The 24,149-nt window shown below is 41.4% G+C and overlaps 1 protein-coding gene and 1 long non-coding RNA gene across 2 annotated transcripts in view; one reads left to right on the top strand and one right to left on the bottom strand.

The window, feature by feature from the left end:
- ncam2 (neural cell adhesion molecule 2) overlaps positions 1-24,149 on the top strand; it is a gene marked incomplete at both ends in the record, with an annotated part of 200,882 nt that overhangs the window by 69,798 nt on the left and 106,935 nt on the right. The window lies entirely within an intron of this gene.
- On the bottom strand, positions 19,999-23,186 carry LOC311040488. Its single transcript, XR_014600276.1, has 6 exons — positions 23,086-23,186; positions 21,550-21,643; positions 21,185-21,253; positions 20,885-21,034; positions 20,646-20,779; positions 19,999-20,184 (listed from the first exon to the last, which is right to left on the bottom strand). It is a non-coding gene; the product is annotated as an uncharacterized lncRNA (long non-coding RNA).

Here is a 24,149-nt window from a genome sequence, read left to right as displayed (position 1 = left end):
ATATTTCAATAATCATTCATTAACCGTAATCGAGGCAAAAGTTTGAAATAATCGTGATATTGATTTGACGTCATATAGCCCAGCCTACTTGACAGTGAAATAATTGAACTCGCAGTGCTGCATCTCACCATGGTAGGCTGGGTCTCTGTAAACGTTGCCAAGACAATGACCCAATGGGAATCCACTCCCCCACCACTCCCCCACAAACCTTCAGCATCTTGAACAAGCCACTTGCCACTCTGCAGTTTCCTCTCTGATGTTTTGTTGAATCCTGGATCCGGGGATTTGATTTGCTTGGGGGGGCTGTGCTTTTGACACCCCCCCCCCCCTTTCTGGTCATTAATTTCTCTGTTTCTGGTCAGACTTAATTAAATACATGCATTTCCTTTTGGGAAATGTAGACTGTCTAATATTTGATAAGTGTTTGATAATATCACAATTAGCAATTTAATTAAAAAAAGCAATTTAAAAGAGAACCTGTAAGAAAGAAAACATTATTTTTCTATTCAAAAATAATTTAAATGGCTGATCTACAAGCTCACAACGTGTCGCATGGCAGAGTAATGTGAGCTTGTAGATCAGAGATGTTCACTGTTTGTTAGACGAAAAAGTATATAGGGCTCTGTTTTTCTTTCTTTTTTAAACAGATCGAACCCTAAATCGCGGATCATTGATTCGAGCAGTGTGGGTGTGTGAACAACCCATGGCTTCTTTGTGAGCTGAGATAGTGTCTGTGGTTGCCAAACTTGCTCTTCCATTGCGATAGAAACCACTATCTCTTTGACTGCATGAAAGGATGAGAAGGGAAGGAGAGAGGCGGGCGTACGTAAATTGAAACCAGAGATGGTAGCCCTGTAGATTGATTGATTGATTGAATGCTTTATGAACAGTTTGCAAAAAAAGCACAGAGGTACAGTTCCATACAAAAGGATGCTAAAAGGATAAACCCAAGAAAGCACTATGGCTTGTTTCCATTGGGGTCCTGTTGAACAGTAGACTCTAGTCTGACATCAATGTTGAACAGATATTTTTCACTCTAGGCTGCTGTGCATTATTACTAAGTAACATCCGTAACTTTTATTTTCACGGGTGGCGCCTAAGCAGTGAGCCGTCTATAATACCGTTTGTCTGTATGTTGTTGGACAAGTTCCCATTGCACTCTGGGTAAGTGGGTTGACATTGGTGTGTGCGTGCGTGTATTTTTATAGCAAGCTCTTCAATGTGAATGCTGACAGAGTGCAGGCTACTCACAAGTTGAAACACATAGTCCATAACACAGAGAGGAGCATTGTCTTTTCTACTCGTATGCTAGTATCAGCTACTACTACTGAAAGCTTTTATTTCCTTCTTGCCCTCTGAAAATAGCTTGGCTGTTAAGAAAAGTTATTTAAACGAGAAACATACAGTACAGTAAATGTTGTGAAAGTTGGTGTGGAGACTCATCTGGGTCTGTAAAGTCCTCAGTGTGAAATGACTGGTTTATTTGACCAGACTACAGCCGTCAGACCACTACACCCATCTAACCTTGTTCTACTAGTAAAGTATATATTTGTTCTGTAATACCCTGTAAACCGCTTCTTTCTGGCAGCAGTGTACTTCAGAGAGATGGTAACAAACTTTCATTTTGCCATCACGTCTACAGTCAATTTAATGGCTCTAACGAGGATGTGCATTCACCTGATGAGCATTGCATTGGGATGGTCTCTCTCTCTCTCTCTCTCTCTCTCTCTCTCTCTCTCTCTCTCTCTCTCTCTCTCTCTCTCTCTCTCTCTCTCTCTCTCTCTCTCTCTCTCTGTGTTCTGTAAGATGTACCTATTTGTCCTCATTTGACTGCCTACTCATGTTTTTGATCAGCCAAATGAAAGGGCTGGCTTTGGTGTGTGTGCGCGCATAGTTAGAGGGATCTCTACAGGTCATCTTTATTAAACCTGATGATAGTTGAAGTTCAGGGTGTCATTTCATAATGCTTTACATAGTACCCTCTCTACAACCGTACACTGTACTGCACCAAGGTCTGAACACAGGGCTTTCAGAACAGGTGTAAGACTAGACAGTGGTACATTAAAAGGGTTTCAATGAATTTGTGACATTTTAAATAGCTTCTGCTCTTGACTGACCGTGGACCCCCCAAACACATTTGGGGGGAACCTACACAGATAGTATAGTAGATAGCACAGTGTAGCATAATGTAATCAGAATCAGCTTTATTGTCTGTCACATCACAGGCTTACAGGTGTAAAACGGTATGTATCTTTGCTCTCCTAAATGATCTCACTCCCTAAAGGCATATTTTGACTTTTTAGGGACAATTTTGACCAAACGTCAACATGTGCCTTAAAAAAAGTCAGAATATGACTTTCGGGGATTACATGATTTACATTCACCCATTCACACAGTGATGGTGGAGGCAGACATGCAAGGCACCAGCCTGCTCATTGGTAGCAGTTAGGGGTGCAGTGTCTTGCTCAAGGACACTTGAACATGATGCCAGGAAGAGCCAGGGACGTAACTAGGTCCCAGATGGCTGCTCTGCTTCCTGAGCCACTGCCGCAGGCTCATCCAGTGCAATGCTGTAGCATGGTGCGGCTGCAATACCACAATCATTTTGTTCCTTAATATCCTTCCCAATTACCTCAATCCTCCTCATTAATGTGGAATCTGGAGGCTGCAGTGCATTCATTTGCTTTATTTCTGCCTCCTTGTTGGTGAAGTCACAGTATATTATTCCTGAAGCCAAAAGGCACCGCATTTGTGAAGGGATTTTTATATGGAGCTAAAATTCTAGTAAGTTGCCTCAGTTGATGTCTCGCCAACAGAGACTGTTCTTTCCATAATTGTTTGCTGCCCAGGCAGGGCCTGTATCAGCTGCTTCTTGGTGGGCACATGATGTTGTACTTGCTGTGAAGTGGTGTTCAAGGTTGGAGCACTTACAATTGGCACTAGTCTTATGACAAATTAGGCGCAAGAGAGTAAATCCTCAATAATGCATTGTAAACATACTTATAAGGCATTATCTGCTTATAAAACTATAGTTGTCGTTATAAGCACTCATGAATATTCATCATAGGACAACCATCCTTAACGGAATACACTATTCATCTGTCGAGTTAGGCAACATCAGACCAAGCATCGACAATGAACGTGGCAGGCTTTCCTGTCACGTCGCATGTTGACAAGCACAACGTGACTTATGATTTCAACCCTGTCGATATGCAACTCACAGGGCTCGTTTGACATGCATGCCTTGTTTTACTTGTTTTTATTGGCGTGTCAACCAATTACGAGTTGGGAGTGGGAACGCACGTCTGCATTCCATATATTGTCACGTGAAGCAAAACTACCGGGGAAATGTCTGAGGCGATAGTAGATTTTTCCAAACCCTGTCACCATAATACGACCTGGCTGGGAGTGAGAATGCGTGGGCCTGACAGAGACCTGTCCAGCCCTGAGACAGCTGGCAAACACTCCTGGAGGAGCAATAACGATACCAATGATAATTGTGTAAAGTCCTCTACTACACTCCAGCATGAGGCAGCACAAAATTAGGCTCAAAAGATGTCATGAGGGATCACTTGTCTGCTGCTGCAGGGCTTGAGACATGTATTATGCAAAACATCAATGTAAAGTAATTGTCAACAAACCATTGTGGTTTGTGTGTGTGCGTGCTGTGCACGTTTTTCTTTTATCTGTGTTTATGTGCATTTGTGTGTTATTTATTAACCTGGGTGTCGTGCTTAAGAGTACACCTCAGTGGCAATTATCTTACAAACTTGATCATGACAAGTCATTTACTTTAGTGTGGTGTAGACCAAACTGGTCTACACCTCACTGCAAATGTCCTCAAACAGCCTTTTCTATTCTACTTGTACTGTGCGCCAGTGTTTTTTGAATCAGCAGAGGCGAGTCAACTTAAGTTAAACAAATCACAATCTTTACACTGCTTGATGTTACCTCATTTAAGTCCTCTCCAAGAAACCAGGTAGTCATTTGAGCCTGCACATTTGTGATCGATGCTGGCACTTTTTCTTTCTATGAACATTAAACTGCATATGAGGCTATTATGCATGCGACAAGCGCCTCACAGTGTGAGAGCATAGTCAATTTAGATAAATGAGGACGGGAATGCCGAACAACACCTGTTCAAATCTCCCCCAACTGCAATGAACCATAATTAAGGGCACTAAATATGGAGGACGGGTCACACCAAGCTACCTGCAGATGTTAAGCTGGTGTTAGGATGACTCACTGGAGAGTGGGGGTGGAAGACTGGTCAGTGTGTGTGTGTGTGTGTGTGTGTGTGTGTGTGTGTGTGTGTGTGTGTGTGTGTGTGTGTGTGTGTGTGTGTGTGTGTGTGTGTGTGTGTGTGTGTGTGTGTGTGTGTGTGTGTGTGTGTGTGTGTGTGTGTGTGTGTGTGTGAGGGTGTGCGCACATGCTGTTATAATTGTACAAAAGTGTGGTGCCCCAGTTTATGCTGGGGAGAATTTTGTTAATATCTAGAGAGTTCAACCATTCTGTGATAATGGGGTCAAAAGAATGACCTCTTTATACTGTATTAATGCACAACAAATAAGATGGCACAATACTCTTATGAACTGAATTTCTATTTTTTATTTTACTTTTTAATAATTTTTCTATTATTTCCATTTCCCCATACTTTCCAATTGGCACCTCCTGGCGGCTCCCACCTTGAAAACCTGTGGTTTTAGAATGATGCTGCATCCGAGCCAGTGGGCCATTTATAATGTCAAGCACTGTTAGCATTTGCACAGGTTATTTGAGGGCTTATAGCTGACAGGTGGTCAAGGCAAGGTAGAAATAAATGTTTGATTGATGATGCTTGATGAGGTCAAAGAAACATCTCGCAACTCTGTTTATTTACAAATCCACCCACGTCCCTCCACCACTGCTCTCACTGTTGTCTCATTGGGACCGAAGGTTAGCCAACAGATTGTGACTGTTTGTGTCTGGGACATTTCTATTAGTATTCAAATACAGGAACAACTCTCTCTAAAATCTAAAATTTACAAACCAAAGGACAGAGACAGTGTCACAAAAAGAGACTAAATTTGGCTCACTTTGACATTGTCTGTAGGACTTTATTATTTATCATAATGTTGGTTTGAACTTGTGATACCAGCAGTCACAAACTCTCAGCTTTCCATTCAATGTATTGTCTCTTTTGTTTGCCAAAAAACATTTTGGTGACTTTCCCAGCATGGCCTACTGTGAGCTCTAGATAGCGCTGCTCACATTAAATGATAGTCATATTTGCTGACAAACCCTACGCAACTCAGGGATGATTCGTCTTCTAGTACCTTTGTGACATCTTATCATTGCTTTATACCTTCTTATTTTTTTTACGTTTGTTTTGATCAGCCAGAGTCACTGGAGATTGTAAGAAGGTTTTAGGGTTCAGCGTCATTTTGACACCAGAAATGGTGTTACTTGTGGATGTGTGAGTGTACATGCCATGCGTGTGTAACACATGATGGATAGAAGAGTCGGGTAGTGCTGCTGGTACAGACGTGGGATTAGCATTGCAGCTAGTGGCTAAATCGGTACCCACAGGTCATATTAGCAGCGTGTAAAGCTCCTTATACTGCACTTTGAAGTGGGCTTACATCCCTGTCTTTTATCCTGCCAGGACAGTGAAAGCATGGCATTGGAGCTCTTCCTGTGTGTGAGAGAGAAAAATAAAAATGAGAGAAAAATAAAAATTATATATATATATATATATATATATATATATATATATGATGAAAGGATTCATGAAAGGTGACGGGCACTGGAGGATCTCAGTACAAAGGAGGAGGATGAATGAACTTTTTACCGTTGTACCTTGAGGCCATGTCAGGACAAACGGTGAAGACCATGGATTCAAGAACTGTCACGTTCTGCTCCTCTGCCCCCTCTGGCCACATTGTCCAAGCCTTGGAGTGCCTCTTTGTTACCTTCTACCCCTCCTGCCTTTTCCATAGAAACTTGCAGTATTCCCTTGCTTTTAGTGGCTCTCTTTGATCTTTGGGTGCATTTGGAAATGAGCGCAACAATGGCGTAGAAACTCATTCCAAAATGCAATGGTTGTAGCTTGTCTGGTACTCTAGACAGTATTCAACGTGCATCTCTACAGTATATGTAACAACAAAACAGGTTATAATTATGTTTATAAATGCGATTAATTAATATTCATTTGAATTCATTTTAAAAGATGAAAATGGAAACATTTATTTGAGTATCTACTCTGGCCATTTGTAAATTAACTGATATCGGAGTGCTACAACTCAAACACGAGAGCGCTCTGAAATCGGAGCAGATTCTCTGGGCATATTTCCTCTGTTCTCTCAAGGAAGGTATTTTAAAAGGAAGAGTCGCCGACGTCATTTTCTCTATCATGCAATTCCAGTCGGCAGATTCGTCGGTCGTCGCACTGGGTGGCAGACTCACACCGGAAGTCGGTGAAATAACATTGGAGACTATGAGAGCCGGCTGGACAGCTTATGAACAAACACTTTCTGAGCAATTTATAAACTTTATAAAATACTCGGCTCAGGAAAAGAAAAGAGAACATATCACACTTTGTTTAGTGCTGTGTTGCTTTTTGATGTGTACACTGTATCATTTTATAGAGGTATCTAAAGAGCACAAAGTATGTTTCTGAACGGCCAAAGTATCACAAGACTGTCAACCATTTCCTGTCTGGCAACCAAATCTCTGTTTGTTCATGAGCTGGTACAGCCGGCTTCATTCACTGCAATGTATTTAATCGAACTTCCGGTGCGAGGTTTGCCGCCCATGAGTGTCATCATGGCGCATCCCCGGCATCCAGCACATCTCTTCCTTTCAAAAGGTTCCATGTGTTCTCTCTCTCTCTCTCCCATCCAGCCACTCCCACAGTCCATTTTACTTGCCTCAGCGCTACCTACACACCTGTCTCCACTCCCTCATCAGCCCTGAGGTTCTGTGCCCAGCTCACCTGTTGTGTTGTCACTTCCCTCATCAGCCTGCCGCTATAGAACTGGACTCATTCCCCACTGTCTCTGCCAGGTTGCAAAAATGTGTTCTGTTTTAGCTCCCCAGCCTTCTGTTCTTATACTGCTTTGTGTGCTTGCCTGGGTTCCATCCAGGCACAGGCTTCTCTTGTGCCAGCTTTGTGTTTAGACCTCGTTGCCTTGTTTTGGGATTTTGAATTTGGCTGCTCCTTTAGACTTGTTTACCCTTGTCATAAAACCTGGAGTATGAACTGCTCTGCCTCTGGTCGTTTGCGTTTGGCTTCTACTCTCCACACTCAAGGAGATTTTTTTCCATAGTTTTGTTTTCATTCATTAAATGTTCTGGCAAGCCATACTGTTAAACTGGCGAACTTTACTGTTAAATGATGTTAACTGTTAGGCAAAATAAAAGATGTAGTCTGGCCTTTGGTTAATTTAGAATACAGACTATCAAAAACATAATTAAACTGGGAAGATTGCACACACTCTGGCTGATAAAGCATATACTGTTTTGGCTATTGCATTCTCTTTTTTGTATTTATGTATGCCAGCTAATGAGGATCTAAATAAAATAGTACTTTTCCATTGACTTGACTACCATTAAAAAACTGCAGTATTCTCTTGATACCATTATTACATTTTCATAGCCTTTAGAGAGATGTGATTATTATTTTTAGGCTACGTGTCATTTTTCTTTATAATGAGATTCCCAATGTTTCTATCAATCTGCGCAGAATCCTGTATTTAACCAGGCCTACTGTAAAATGTAGAGTGTTAAACTGTGAGTGTAAAAATGGGACACCTTATTGTATACTGTATCATGAGCTCATAGCGTGGCTAAAGCACCCGTCTGTTATGACACATTTGGTTTGACTCATGCTATAAAGTCACAGCTTGTTTGAAATAATGGTCCACTGTGCAGAACACGATGTATTGAGACAAACCATTAACTTATAAAAGGAACCGTTTATTCAGTACTAACAACTCTCTCTCTCTCTCTCTCTCTCTCTCTCTCTCTCTCTCTCTCTCTGTCTCTCTGTCTCTCTCTCTCTATGTCCGTTCAATTGATGAAACCACCCTGCCGCTTTGTCGGGTCGATGGTCACACTCCTGTTGTCACTAACATCATCAGGTAAGAGAACTGAGATGTTGTTAAAGGAGCACTTAGCGCATCTCTTTTTACAAGCTTTATTTAGCTTATTTCTATGTATTATTCATAGGGCTGTCATGTCTATATTACTATGTCTCAGTCAGTGATGATGGAAGAAGTACTCACATGTTTTACTCAAGTATCAATACTGCAATAGCCGATCTACTGTGAGCTTGTAGATCTGCTATTTTCAAATGGCCGAAATATATATAGGGCTGAAGTGGTTAGTGTGTTTTGTAATAATCACAATCTACAATGTAACTAGAAACTAAAGTTTTCATGCAGTATAATTGTAGTGGAGTAAAAGTACTATATTTTCCTCTGAGATGTAGTGGGGTTGAAAATTGTAAATACTGAAGAAAGTAAAAAATACCCCAAAAAGTACTTGAGTACATAGTCTAGTTTCTTTACACCACAGTAGAACTACAGTGAACAATAGTTACTAATGGGCCCCTACGACCTGTACGTGCTTGAGGTTGGACCTTGCTATCCTCAGTACTGAGATCATGAATAAGAGAACGTGTGATTTTCACACATCCATTCTGTGCTTGTGAATTATAATCCTGACTGCGGGGTGGAGTGGATGGAGCAGCGTTAAAACATGGATATCTGTGATCCAAACGTCTCTGTAACACAGCCAAAGCTGGATCCAAAGTGCCGCCAAATGTGGGGTCCTTGAGGAGTTAAGGGTCTGCGAGTGTAAAAATTGAACCCATTTGTATACACTCTCCGAGTTAAAGTAAAACAGAGGATTTGTATCAAACTGGGGGTCCTTGAAATTAAAAAGGTTGAGAATCAATCACTGTTCTGTGCTGTATAATGTGCATTCAACCAGTCATCAGCAGTAGGTCACCTCCCACATAAGTAGATAATGTCCTTGTGATGTTAGAAGCACATGCTGCTGACAATGTCAGCACCCACATAAGCATAGATACTTCAGGTTTTTGAATAAATAGACCTGGAAGTACTCTTGGAGGCTCTCTGAGTTTTGAGTTATCATTTTTTTTCAGCCATTGCAACATTAAACAAACTGCCTCGCTGACATGTTGTTGTGTTAGGAGATGCCATGCATTGTCTTTTCCTGTACACATATATTGTGTTGTATGCTACTGTTTTATGAAGAACAGGCTGTGAAAAGAAATGTCTTGCTGGTACAATAAAAGTCTAATCTGAAGAACAACTAGAAAAAGTGCTCCTCGGAGCACAGGTCTCCGCCAGGTCAGGTAGGTTATTGTGGCCTCCTGGTGGCGCTATAATAGGCCAATGTGAAAAGGGTGGCATTTCTTCTTAGGCCTTTCAATGGGATGACACTGCACTCATGATTTGAGGCATTTTGTTCCAAAAATGTGTTTTGCTAAATTAGACCTGCTGGTGGCGCTATAAAGGCCAATGTGAATGTGAAAAGGGGGGCATTTCTTCCTCGGCCTAGTGGGAATCTGCATGCAAACTTTCACGGAAATTGCACACTGCATTCATGTTTTGAGGCATTTTGTTTAAAACTGACCAATCCTGCAAACTTTGGAAGCCACTGTAAGCCAAATAGGATGGAATATGAAATATCGGACAGATCCATCAGAATCACATGACTATGGAGATGCAGTGTACCAATTTGCGTGTTTTTTGGACATAATCTGAAGGAATAATCTCCAAAAATGTATTTTACATAAATCGGCCTCCTGGTGGCGCTGTGAAAAGCAGATGTGAAAAATGCAGTCCAATGTTTTTCCTTGGCCTCTAGGGAGTGTGCGTGCAAAGTTTCACGCAGATCGGTGCAGTTATAGTTAAAAATGCAAATCGGCCAGTTATAGCGCTACCATGAGGCTGATTTGAAAATGTTCAAGTGGCATTTCTTCCTCGGCCTAGTGGGAATGTGCGTGTGCAATTTTATGGAAATGGCAAGCTGCATTCATGATTGGAGGCAGTTTGTTCAAAACGGACCAATCCTGCAAACTTTGGAAGCCAACCTTAGCCAATGAGGATGCAATATGGGAAATCAGACAGATCCGGGTTGATCACATGACTATAGAGATACTGTGTACCGATTTGCATGACGTTTGGTTAAAAGCTGTAGGTGTAATGAGAAAAAATGGGTTTTGCACAAATCGGCCTCCTGGTGGCGCTATAACAGGCCCATGTGAAAAATGTGTGGCAGAGGTTCTGAATTGGCATCCAGGGAGTGGGTGTGCACAGTTTCGCAGCGACCGGGCCAACGGTGCCGGAGATTAGCTGTTAACACACAGACAGGACACACACACACACACACACACGGACGGACGGACGGACGGAGGGTAAAACATACTCTCTCGCCATGCCTTTCGGCCTGGCGGAGACAATAATAAGCTTCAAAAATGCTAATTAAAGCGGGTAGGTACAACAAGTAAAATAAAATAAAAGGATACAAATAAAATGGAACAGTCCACTATGTATGAACTTTCATACAGTACATGGCAGTGCAGGCTGGGGGAGGGGGGGGGGACTAAAATAGGAAATATGTAGAACAATATATGTTGTATATGTACTGTATTTACAAATGATACCAAATACTATACAGTTGGGTTTCTATGATAGCACAGGTACAGTATGTAACTGGTAAGATAAGGGACAGCTACATGCAAGCCAGTCGCAGAGTGAATGAGTCATACAGATAGCGTGAGTCAGAGCAAATTGTGCTGAAGTGAAAAATCTATACATGGTCATGTGCAAATTGAGCAGGAGATCACTTCAGAGCCCGGGGGCCGGGGTAGACTAGGATCCTCCATGCCCTTGTGGCGAAGAATGTGAGAAGCACTGCTGCTGACAAGGTCAACACCCACATAAGTAGATTCTTTTGCTTGTCACAACAGCATCTGAACCCTTTAGGTTTATTTATCACCCTCTTAGACATCGGTGGCTCGCCGCCAGAACCTTATTGGCTTGTCGAGGGCTTAGTCTGATCTCTTGATACCTTGTGAAGAACAGTGCAGGGCAGCTGGGAGATTGAATAATTGATCCCGTTTGCTGTTAGTTCACAAGATCACGGGCGTCATGATGATCAATTTGACACGAGGAGCAGATTTAATGTAGTAGACCTTGAGGGGTGGAGCTGTACTACTAGCCTAAAGGGGGAGGGGGGTGGTGTGTGTGTGTGTGTGTGTGTGTGTGTGTGTGTGTGTGTGTGTGTGTGTGTGTGTGTGTGTGTGTGTGTGTGTGTGTGTGTGTGTGTGTGTGTGTGTGTGTGTGTGTGCGTGCGAAACTAAACCATTTAGTTGCTAGACTAACAAGTCAGTCTCTATGCGCTTCGCTCAATAGAGAGTGAGGACAATCTCAGCTTTCTTTGCTAAATCCGGGTGGTTGCGTTAAAAAAAAAAAACTATATTGCCGAACCAATACAAACACTTTTGGGTGGTCCTTCATGTTGGGGCTGTGTGTCATGTAAGCGTAGCTTTGTTAGACGCCATTCTCGCGGTTGTTGTTGCGGACGTACAGTATCGCTATGCTGAGATCAATCACGCAACCTATTTGCCTGGATTCTGGAGGCAAACTGATGAAGAGGAAATGGGGAGAGAGAGAGAGACAGAACGGAGGATGATGACAATCTGGCGTTCTTACATAGACAACAACTGGACTGGTGCAGATACGGGAGCCCCAGTCCTTATCCAGAGGGGGGGCGGGGTGTGTGTGTGTGTGTGTGTGTGTGTGTGTGTGTGTGTGTGTGTGTGTGTGTGTGTGTGTGTGTGTGTGTGTGTGTGTGTGTGTGTGTGTGTGGGGGGGGGAATGTGTGTTTGGAGGTGATATGTGCATCTATGTGTATCTGTCAGCATGTTTTGAAATGTGAAGTGACCGTAGTTTGTCATGGTTGAGCAGCGGTCGATAAGCTAACGGTAGATAAGTGTGCTGGGAGTTCATTCAATAACACGGAGCTGCTTAAGAAGCTACATTGATCTTCTTTCAGCTCCAGTCACTTGTAAGCAGCTCAGCAGATCTAAATGACAACATCGATATTATGAGCTCAGGCTTCATTTATACAGTACTTCATATAAGATCTACTGCAGTGGTTCTCAAACTTTTAAATGTCAAGGACCCCCGTAACTACAAATAATAATAGCCCCAGTTTGCAAATGGAACCAAATGGACCCGTACCCTCTCAGAGTTACAGACCTCTAAGGGTCCATTTGAGAGGGTCCCTGGACCACACTTTGGGAACCATTGATCTACTACTGTATAAGTAAGTTGTGAGCAACAAAATGCAAATCTGGCTTTAGTGTACAATGGGTGAAATGGTCCAAATATGGCCCTGTGTCAACCGTTTAATCCATCTATGCTGCATTTACTTTAATCCTGTTTTGAATGTACTGTTGGTAGATTTCTTTCCAAACAATTCTCCTTGAGGGAGGAGCATAAGTGCAATGGTAGTTGCGCTGTGAAATGTGTGACTTTTAAGATGCCTACATATTTAGACATACTGTACTGTCCTGTCTTTTCATTTTCATTTTATTCCATTCTAATCATATTAAGTCAAGATAGGCTGCATGATTATGGTTAAAATCCTAATCCTGTTGGTTTTGCTTAGTATTGTAAGCATGATTATTGGCAGTGGTGATTTTTTTGTACGGCTGATTTCTGGTGATTTTATTAACGTCTCTGTTGTTCATTGTGCTTATCAGTACCATACTGCATTATGTGGACAAATGGTATGTAATGGCCTCTGATCTTATCTCTGTGAGCACAGAGGGATGGGGAAATGGGTCGTACAATGTTCTTCTGGTTCTATTCAGATTTGTGTGAGGAGATGAGGATAAGGTGCAACATCTGACCAAATAATGTGTTTAAATTACAGATGTAACTGCCAGGTTTCACAATTACATAACTGTGAAACACAACATTATCGTTTGTTGATAATTTTTTATCAATTGTTAATAATAATAATAACTTGAAGTTGAATTTATATAGCACCTTTCATGAACCCAAGGACACTTTACAAACAAACAAACAACAAACGACTATTTGCCATAAGCCTGAGAGAATGTGTGCCTTTTCAAGGCAGCCTTAAAAGAGTGCGGTGTTGGAGAATTGGGAGAGAGTTCCACAGGGTGGGGGCTGCCACACTGAAGGCTCTGTCCCCAAAGATTCGCTTGGTGTTTGGGGGTTTGTTAGCTTTTTGGGGGGGAGTGGCATACATTTTATAGCACACGTTGGTGCTGGTATGGCTCCAGGAGCTCCAGAGGTACACGTACATTACAACACTGGTTCTCAAAGTGGTCCTTGATGGAGTTCCAGGGGGTCCCCTACAAAATGAGGAACAGTTTAAGCACTTCTAATAGGGGTCCGCTGCCAAATACATATCAATTTGTGGGGTCCTTGACATGGAAATGTTTGGGAACCGCTGCATAAGAGCATCAAAGATTCTCTCAAAATGAAGCAGGGAGAAAACTGAGCCAGTAATTGGTGTGGTGCAGAGGGAAGACAAACAGACTTGTTTGATCAATAAAGAGAGAAGCAAAGAACAATAGGAGGGGGTGTGGATGGAATAAAGTGCTGGACAGAGTAAAAGAAGATGTGCGTGTGCGTGTGCGTGTGCGTGTGCGTGTGCGTGTGCGTGTGCGTGTGTGTGTGCGTGTGCGTGTGTGTGTGTGTGTGTGTGTGTGTGACAACGGGGTGCTGTTCTTAACTGAAAAAAGAGCCTCCATTCGCAGCTATCGGGCCTGATCACACAGATCAATAGCCTGGAGATTTGCAGTGTGTGTGTGAATGCACATGACTTTGCATGTGAATGCACTTGTGCGTGTGTGAGCATATCATATGCATGGCTTGTGGTTGCTTGCATGTATGTGCCAGGGACAGTTCCTTTGTTGCAGTTCTTTGCTGTGTGTTTGTATGGTGGAATACATTTCTCCTTCTCTTACTGTCATTGCGTTGTGTTGTGGGTGGTTTACACAGGGTTTTATTTGTCGGAGGTTGGAAGGGGGGAATCCATGCCTCTGCTTTTGATATACCCCCTCTGGTTATTCATTTCATCACCAGTGGTGATATGTTTTATCCCCGCTTCTGGTCAGACTGCATTAAATATATGCATTTACTTTTGGGAAATGTAGACTGATATTTTAGTCTGATATTGATAACATTTTGATAATACAACGGGTACTCTGACAAGGCCCCCGACACTATGACTCAGACATATCGGTTGGATCGGCGGTGTGAGGGCTGCGTAGTGATGGTGGTAGTAGTAGTATATCAACGCTGTTGGGTTGAAACCTTGTATGTCCAAAACCGTTCCTTTTTTATTATTATTTATAAAACGTACTATTACTACATTTTCACTACTTTTGTGCGACACTTTTGTATGTTGAAGTAGGGCATTAAGGTACCAAAAAACGTATATGGAGAAACAAGGTTTCTGCCCGACAGTGACGAATCTGACGATAACGATGTGTATTTATTTTTCAAAAATAATGAAAATAAGTAATAAGATTATGAATTGTTTCTGCTTTTTTTTCACAATTGAAACCCTGGTGGTTTATACAGCACAGCTGTGTGCTGATCAGTGTCAGCAGATGTTAGCTGGGATGTGTAGCTTTGATGAGAGGCTCGCCCCAAACCTGATGAGATTTCAGGTAAACAAGAGCCCTTCATAACCCCCTTCATAGACTGACTGATCTGGATAATCCTCTGCCCGCTGTTTCTCACTCTCCCACACAACTCCCCATTCACCCAAAGAGGATACACAGAGACAAAAGTTCACACACATTAGTACATACTTTTACATGCACACGGTGACACTCTTATACGTACAGTAAATAGTATAAACGCACACGTTTTGTCATGATGATTAATTTCTTTATTGGATTTTCTTTCTTTCTACTGCTCTGGAAAGCTGCTTTCTCTTGAGTCTGAGTGATGAGGTCTGAGGTCGCTCCATTTTAAACAGTAGTTGAAGAAGTAGTCAGATATTCTTTTATTAGTAATTAATATTAATATTGATCTCCAGTGGGTCTAGTGAAAAAAAGGCACCATTTAGATTCAACTGTTCATTGCGTTTTGTCCACGCAAGAACACGATATAGTGTTCTTTTCTTGATTCTGTTTCAGTGTGAAACAGCCCCTGATGCTGGCCCGTTGTTAGGTCAGTACTGTTCCGTGTGTCTCTCTGGATGCTGGCCAAGCTGACTCTTACAAATGTTTATATCGTTGCTGTTGGGCAGAAACCATGTATCTCCATATTCCATTATTTTTAGCGGTGCCAACCGCTCTAAGCTTGACTTTGTCCGTCCGTCCGTCCGTGTGTCCGGATGAGCACGGCAAAGAAGCAAACAGCTATAACTTCAGTTTGCTGCATGCCACCAAGTCCAAATTTGGTATGTGGACTTAGACCACCAATAGGGACGAGCATGAATTGATGACGTTATCAAAGAGGGGTCCAGGGACCCCCAGCGCCCGTATGAGCACGGGATGAGCACGGGATTTTAAACAGCTATAACTCCAGTTTGCAGCATGCCACCAAGTCCACATTTGGTATGTGGACTTAGAGCACCAATAGGCACGAGCATGAATTGATGAAGTTATCAAAGAGGGGTCCAGGGACCCCCAGCGCCCGTATGAGCACGGGATGAGCACGGGATTTTAAACAGCTATAACTCCAGTTTGCAGAATGCCACCAAGTCCACATTTGGTATGTGGACTTAGACCATCAATAGGGACCAGCATGAATTGCTGAAGCCCCGCCCCCTCTGTCTTCCCATTGGCTGGCCTTCAAACAGCCATAACTGAAGTTCGCAGCATGCTATGGAGTACAAATTTTGTACATGGACTAAAGGCAGCAATAGGGACTAACTGTCATTACTTAAGCCCCACCCCCTCTGTCTGCCCATTGGCTGGGCTTTAAACAGCCATCATTCCAGTTTGCAGCATGCTACCAAGTACAAATTTGGTACGTGGACTCAGACCACTCAGACCACCACAGGGTGTGATTTTTTTTCACAAATTAATTCCCTACTTCGTCGTACAAGAGTGTCGCGCAAAAGTAGCGAAAAAAGCCAATCTGTAAGCTCACAACATGTCGCAACGTGACACGTGGTAATCCATTGCATAGTTATGGCCAGTTGAATGTGGCTTGTTTTTGCCAAAAACTGAGATGAAGCCATTTTTCCACAACAAATAAACAGGAAGTAAACAAGCAGTTTTTTGGTCCGGGTCTATCCTTTTCTGACAAGCGAGGCATCATTCATAGGTAGCAAACAGCCTCATCTGGTGGAAAACAACTGAAAACACAAATCTCGTTAGTGGCAGGCTGTGCCTTAGCATAATCTGACGAGAAATCTCGTCGGTGGCAGGCAAAGAGTTAACAAGAGATTGTGACTAAGTTATAACTACATTGATTGGATCCATTGGAACACAGGATATGTTTTTCCATTTCCTGAAAAGTAACACTTTTGGACATACAGTACAAGGTTTCCACAGCGATGATATATCAGTTTGCTGTCTCTGAGTGGTCCTGATGGATGATGGTGACCTTTGTCTTCTGATAGCCAGCGATGACCACTGTATATCAGTCGTCCCTTGCAATCAATATGACCATAAAGAGGACTTGAGGCACTTGGGCATGTGCACACATTTATTGCACATGTGCCAACTGCTACACGTTACAGAATTTGACCCTCTGCTACTGTGCTACTGTGCTATGGGGGACATCATAAATCCTACTGTTTTGTGGTCCCATCAGTTTTCCTATAGGAATGTTTAAAGCCGTAAGTGTCATGTCCTACTTGAAATTTGAAAATGAAAAGAGAGGTCGCACAGCTTGTAGCCACGATGCATACAGTAGATAGTAAGAAACCACTACTTGGAATTTGAACCGAACTTCTACCACACTTCCAAGACGGAATGCTTGATTGGCCAGGGGAGATAGTGCACTTGTGAGCTACAGGCAGTGCTACTTCTGAACCAGTAAGGATCCTACATGATACCAGGGCCTAATATCTCAATGAAAGATTTGGATCACTACCTCCATTCACTGCAGATGTATTTATTTAATTATATTATAACATTGGCACCCTGGTACGCAGTGCATGTCCATGCATGTGCAGCTCTGATATTGCTCCGCTGGTCTAAACATCCCCTGAGAAGACATGTGTTATAACGTAACTGCTTCCAGACTTAATGAAGTCCAATAATGTTTACTTTTTCGTGCGGGATGGGGAGGGGTCTAAAGTGAGTGCGAGGGATGGGGGGCGAGGGGGGCTTTGGAAGAGTTACTACTCCTGTTTTCGCTGTACACTAAATATCTTCGGCGAAAACCAATGTACAAGCTCACAAAGTGCCACGTTGCAATGCATTGTGAGCTTGTATATGTGCTATTTTTGACGAAGGTTAGGCCCAGAATATGGATTCTAGGGTTCAAGTGGTAAAATCATGCATCCAATGAAAAGTCGATGGAATTAGCCATGTGCGGCAGTGTTCGCTACAGTTGCAGTGAGAGAACTGTTTTTTCTCCTTTCTACGTGTAAGCATTTTTGTTGCACACCAAATTCTGAATACTCCCCTTGGCAGCGGTAGTATCCAAACTACCATCTAGGATTGACTTAAAATCCATTAATTTAATTCGGTGAACATATTTAACCCAGATACATTATTTATTCCGTGCTCTGCTGTGCCTGTCATTATTATTAGGCTATTAGGAACATTGGATGGGATGGTTCAGGGAGATTTAGGGGTTTAATGGAGCAGAACATGGAGCAACAGTTGAAAGTGCCCTTTCCACTGTGATACTAATACATTCTAGGTAAAACATTCACATAAATTGCGGCATAGGCTCTCCTTAATGGTCAAGAACCGTCAAGTTACTATTCCCACGTTAGATGAATGTAATGGTTACAGTACGTGTCTAAGCAAACAAGAGTAGGCATTTGGGGATGAAATATCCATCTGCAGGGTGGCAGACCAGTTAATTTAATTGTCTCCGCCAGGCCAAAGGCATGGCCTTGTCCGTTCATGTGTCAGTCCGTGTCTGTCCGTCCGTCTGTGAGCAGCTAATATCTGGCACCATTGGACCGATCGCCATGAAACTTTGCACACACACTCCCTGGAGGCCAAATGCCCGAAATCTTTCACATCGGCATGTTATAGCGCCAACAGGAGGCCATTTTTTGCACAAAAAAAACCAAATATTACTCCTACAGATTAGGTCCAAACATCAGACCAATCTATACACATCATCTCTATAGTCATGTCATTTTCATTTCACTCACTCACTCACTCTCACACACACACACAATGTCCAATCTGTACCCAAAACACACAAGCACGAACGCACACTTTTTTCTCTCCCCCCATGCTCTCCCCAGAGCTTTTCCAGCTAATCTCTTACACCAACATTCTTTTTGTGAAGCATTTTGTTCACAGAACAACAGTTTGTTCACAGAGCTCACGTCTCTTAAGGCTGTGAAACACCAAGTCAACGGGCCATTGATAAGCTCCTGTGGTTGAAAATCGTTCGCAGAATGTCCAGTGTCTACACGGCCATCAGTGGTAGTAAGGCCTCTGTGTTGGTCGCTCACCCGAGACTGGACCCTTTATCACCCGTCGATAACAGAAGGTGGGGCGGAGAGGGGGGTACAGTTCTCTGGTTGGCTGTTTAGCCTTGTTCAGTCGGAGCAAATCATTTTTCCCTCTCTTCTGCTTCTGATGCAGGAAGGAAGCTTGGATAAGCCACAGCTAGTGCCTGTCACACATTTGAACTACTAGACAATACCTATTCGCAATTCTTAATTCCTAACCCGAGCACATACTGTAGGACAACCCGAGTAGAATAAAAATGCCCTATCTCTGTTTTTGTTCCCAATGCAGCTTGAGCTTCTGGTTCTCTCAAGAATGCACACACAGTCCCTGGATGCCAAAGCCGAACCTCTGCTCCAAATTTTTCACATGGGCCTTTTATAGCGCCACCAGGAGGCCGATTTGTGCAAAACACATTTTTGAACAGTACTCCTACAATTTTTGGCCAAAAATCCCCCAAATCGGTACACAGTATCTCTATAGTCATTAAAAGAAACGGCTCATTTCAGATTTTTCATATTCCATCCTGATTGGCAAAAATTGTCTTTCAAAGTTTGCAGGAGTACTCTGTTTCGAACAAAATGCCTCAAATCATGAACACAGCATGCAATTTCCGTGAACTTTTGCACACACATTCCCATTAGGCCGAGGAAGAAATGCCATTTGAAAATGTTCAAATCAGCCTCATGGTGGCGCTGTAACAGGCCGATTCGTGTTTTTACCTATAACTGCACCGATCAGTGTAAAACTTTGTATGCACACTCTCTAGAGGCCAAGGACAAACCTTTGCCCTGCATTTTTCACATTTGCCTTTTATAGCGCCACCAGGAGGCAGACTTATGTAAAACACATTTTTTGATATTAAGCCTTCATATTTGATCCAAATTTCACGCAAATCGGTACACATGATCTCACACGGAAAGAAAATATATGAACCTATATTGCCACATATATGTTCAACATATATGCCAAATATATGAAATTGGCCCCCTACATATATGTCTCTCAACATATATGCACATATATATCCATATATGCACATATATGTGCATATATATGAATGCTGCATATATGCCCATATATGTACATATATATGCACATATATGTGCATATATATGAATGCTGCATATATGCCCATATATGTAGGGGGCCAATTTCATATATGCATTATATATTATATATGCTAAATATAGGTAATATATGTTTATTTACACATATATGTTAAATATAGGTCATATATGTTTATTTACACATATGCAGTATGTTAAGGATATGTATACCTACATAAATACAAATATGCATACCTGCATTAATTAAATAAAAAACACAATATCTAGAAGTTATAAAACATTTATTCAAAATCTCAATTAAACATAATCACAACAGAAAATAATTGGTTGATCTTAGACAGGAATAATAATTTCAATTATCTGCCTTTCGGCGATGCCTGAGCAACTTGCTGTTGATGGCTTGACCCAGCTGGCCTTTAGTTGCGTGCGGTCACTTCTTCATTGTTGCCTCTGCAAAGAGACCAAAAGGACATGAGACAACAGTGGAAAAATGCCTCGAGTCTATCTTCTAAAGACTCCAAGTATATAAGTTTTGCTACACCACCTGATTTAGTGTACATGAGTTTCCTTGTGAGTTTATCGGCTGATAGCCCAAAGCCTTTATTCAAACAGTATCTATTTTATTAGTTTATTAGGTTTTTTTCATAAACATGCAATTATTTTGAATTGTCTGAAAAGTGAGTGCATTTATGAGTCCAAGACACCTTCTATATTTACAATTATTGGTTAGAATTGTGTAATAATAATAATAATAATAATAATAATAGAATTATGTAAGTTTGTCTTGTCGAATGATCTCATGGTATGTTTGACATCTAAAAAACTAAATAAATGATAAAACTCTACTAAAATATGACCTAAGACGGCAAAGCAATATGCAAAATACGATAGGGGTATCGCAACTGGCTCACCTTTACAGGTACTCGCCCCTGCGCCATCTGTGAGCCAGTGGCATCGCTCTCTCCATCTCTCCTTCCCTCAAGGCACTTTTCTGGCTGAGCAGCTTTGTCGTTTTGGTGCCAATGGGTTGATCCCAACGAAACATCTGAAATCAAAAATCACATATGGAAAAGGTGCACTCATAGCTGCTCTACAAGAGAGCACATTTTACGAGTTACATATGATGGTTCTACTTCAAGCAGAAAGTTACCTTTGAATGAATTCAGGCGTGCTCCTGTGCACCAGAGTGAAGTTGTAATAACTGGAAAAGCTGCCAGTCCAGCCAGGAAGTTGATCTGTGGAGCCACACCGACCGGACCCTCAATGCTCAGCATCCATTTTGTAGCTGTGAGAACTTCACCTTATAATTAGACATATATGGTTTGCATGTTAACAGTGTTCGTCTGTTGCTTTCCACATAACAATAGATTGTTAAACTAAAACATGACCTCCATATAGTCTCCGTATTTGCAATGCTTTAAAACAGATTAGAAAAAACAGTTTACACTACCTAAGACAATTAGACGAGTCGGGAAGCTTCATTATCCTTTCAACAACTGCTGCTGTCACCATGCAACACCTAAAGGACAGAAAAACAAATAAAAAATTTAGTCATTGACCCCAGATCAACAGTTGAGGGTAACAGCTTCAACTTGGGCATAACACAAGTTTACAGGTGTAGGGTGGCATAATGTTTTGTACAGGCTACCCATTAATTTTATTTGCATACATAGTATTAAGAATTATAAAGGAGGAACATGTCAAACAACAAAAAAGAAAAGTATCAAACGAAAGTAAAAGGTATCCAAAAATGTAATAAAAGACATCCTCAGACTCTATTGAAAGACGTCACGTAGCAGCAGATGTTTTTTTCACCTGAAAATCGTCTTCGCACTTCTTCTTGTCGTGTCCAGTCTTTGCACTGGTTTTAAGTGCTCACTAGCTGCCAGCCAGGTGTTTCTTTCAGCATCTGTGATAGTAGAAATAGACATAGATATTATTTGTGCGTCAGTAATTTAAAATGTAATGTTAACTCATCAGATTGCTCATAATTCATTCAGTTCTTCTGATGAATTTGGCAAAGTGTTTCGCAGAACTGATTAATGATTAATTTTGTACAAATCAGTTGTTCTCAAACATGTTCATGTCAAGGACCCCCTAATTATTAGCCCATGTACTTGGCTATAGGACTCAAGATTTGAATTACAAAAGTGTTTCAGAAATATTCCACACAGTTTGTTTACAGTGTTTTTTAGTTTTTTAATAGCTGATCTACAAGCTCACAACGCATCACCATGCGCTGCACTGTGAGATTGTAGATCTGCTATTTTCAAATAGGCAATTTATAGGGTTTAAGTGGTTAAACTGATTTTGATGCTATATAACTTCATTTACCTGGGGACCCCCTGGAAACCCCCCAATGACCCCTGGGGGTCCCTGGAGCCCACTTTGAGAACCACTGATAAACATTACCTGCTTTTGTTAGCTAGCTGTGTGCAAAACAAAACTAAGTATTTTTTGTACTTTGTACTGTAGGTTTCAAACAAAATTCATACATATGATAATAATAATTAATTACAGTCAAAATAAATGAGTCCAACATTAGCTTGTGTTGTGGACTGATTTATACCTGATAAACACTGACATGCACCACATGGAAATTAATATGCTAATGCCATGTCTAAGACTGTGTTAACACGCCCCAAAAACCTTATCTACAAGCTCACAATGTGTCGCTGTAAGCTTGTAGATCAGTGATTTTTGGGCGTGCAACAGTGTCTTACGACGAAACATAATTTAAGCTAGAACTGAGCGAATCACTGTATCATGAGTCATGAGGAAACTTCAACCTGTTTTTTGCTATTTCTCCATTTACGGCCCTACTACTACATATACGTTCATATTTCAAATATAAAGTGCTTACCTCATGGCCACGGATGTTACAATTCACTTCGGGTGGGTGTAAGTATCCGTATATTCCAGATTGTTAATAAAAAAAGCATTTTAATCCGATCGGTGGCCATTGTGTCATAGACTTACGATGTATCAGAGTGCAGTACACCTCCCAACCGATAGGGTTACGTAGTTGAACGCATAAGGAAATACGGAGAAAATGGCCACCGATCAAATTAAAATGCTTTTTATTGAACAATACAGACAATACGGGTATTTCTGAGTGCCCGAGTAGACTTGTAACATCCATGGCCATAGAGTAAGCACTTTATATTTAAAATCTGAACGTTTATGTAGATGTACAGGTTCTAAATGGAGAACGTGCAAAAAACAGGATTAAGTTCAGCCATGACGCTCGTGACGGACGAGCGTCGTGTGATACATGGCTAATAAAAACTGCACGTTTACGATACTAACAAGTTGGATAACATTTTAATTCCATAAACTAATTAAACTTACCTGTTATCTAGTAGAGTAGAAGCATGGAATCAAGCTGTTTGTAAATAAATGTTCGCTCAGCCTAGACGGAGCCGACAGACGTTAGTTTCACTTTCTCCGCCTCTGTTCAAATTCTAATAAGCTCCGCCCTTAGCTGCGTGACGTAACGTCGCAATGTAGGTGTCACAGTGGTTCTCAACCTGTGGGTCGGGACCCCCAGGGGGATCCCCACATGATTGGGGAGTGGGGGGGGGGTCCCCAGATGACAGTGAAGTGACAATTTAAGTAACCATTTTAATACCTAAAAAAATAAAAATAATAAAATAATTACTGCATCAAAAGTAATCAACAAACTATACTAAAAAACTGGTCAAATGTTGGCCAAATTGCTAAATAATATAAGAAAGAGGCAAAATAGCCCATCAAGGCGTTGTGAGCTTGTTGATCGGCTATTTTCAAAATATTGATCTGTGGAACTGAGTCAATTAAAACTAAATGCCTCAACTCCTACATTACAAGTACATATTAGGGTTGGGGTCCCCAGTTCAAATATGATTATTTTGGGGGGTTGTGGCCTGAAAAGGTTGAGAACCACTGCTGTAAGTAACAGGATAGGTGGGCACTGCATGGGATATCTGCACACCTCAATGTAAAATTGGCTATTTTGTCCAAAATGTAAAATAAAGTAGGCCTATACATGATTAGAACATTCTTAAACATTCGACAATTAAGGTCTAATATTTCTATAATTGCTACAAATTGCTACAAAACCTGTATAGCAGTCATTTTGGGGTATAAACAAGAAGTTGAAGGATAAAACTACTAATGATGATAATAACTGATAATGATGATGATGTTCACATCATGTAAAACATTTTAAATTGTTGTGCCTCTAGAAGGCAGTGGAAAACAGAAAGGTCTTTAGTTGTGTTTTAAAATAAGAGTGGCAGCATGCAGACCTAATTAAACAATATTGTCTTTATATTATATCTTCCACAATCCACAAACCAAAATCTACATTGGATGGAAATACGTACAATAATGAATTCATTTTCTTATATAACTTTGGACTGATATGCACATAT

The sequence above is a fragment of the Gymnoscopelus microlampas genome (genome assembly GCF_963454915.1).
Source record: "Gymnoscopelus microlampas genome assembly, chromosome: 24".
Taxonomy (NCBI): domain Eukaryota; kingdom Metazoa; phylum Chordata; class Actinopteri; order Myctophiformes; family Myctophidae; genus Gymnoscopelus; species Gymnoscopelus microlampas.
This window is presented reverse-complemented; position numbering and strand designations above follow the sequence as displayed.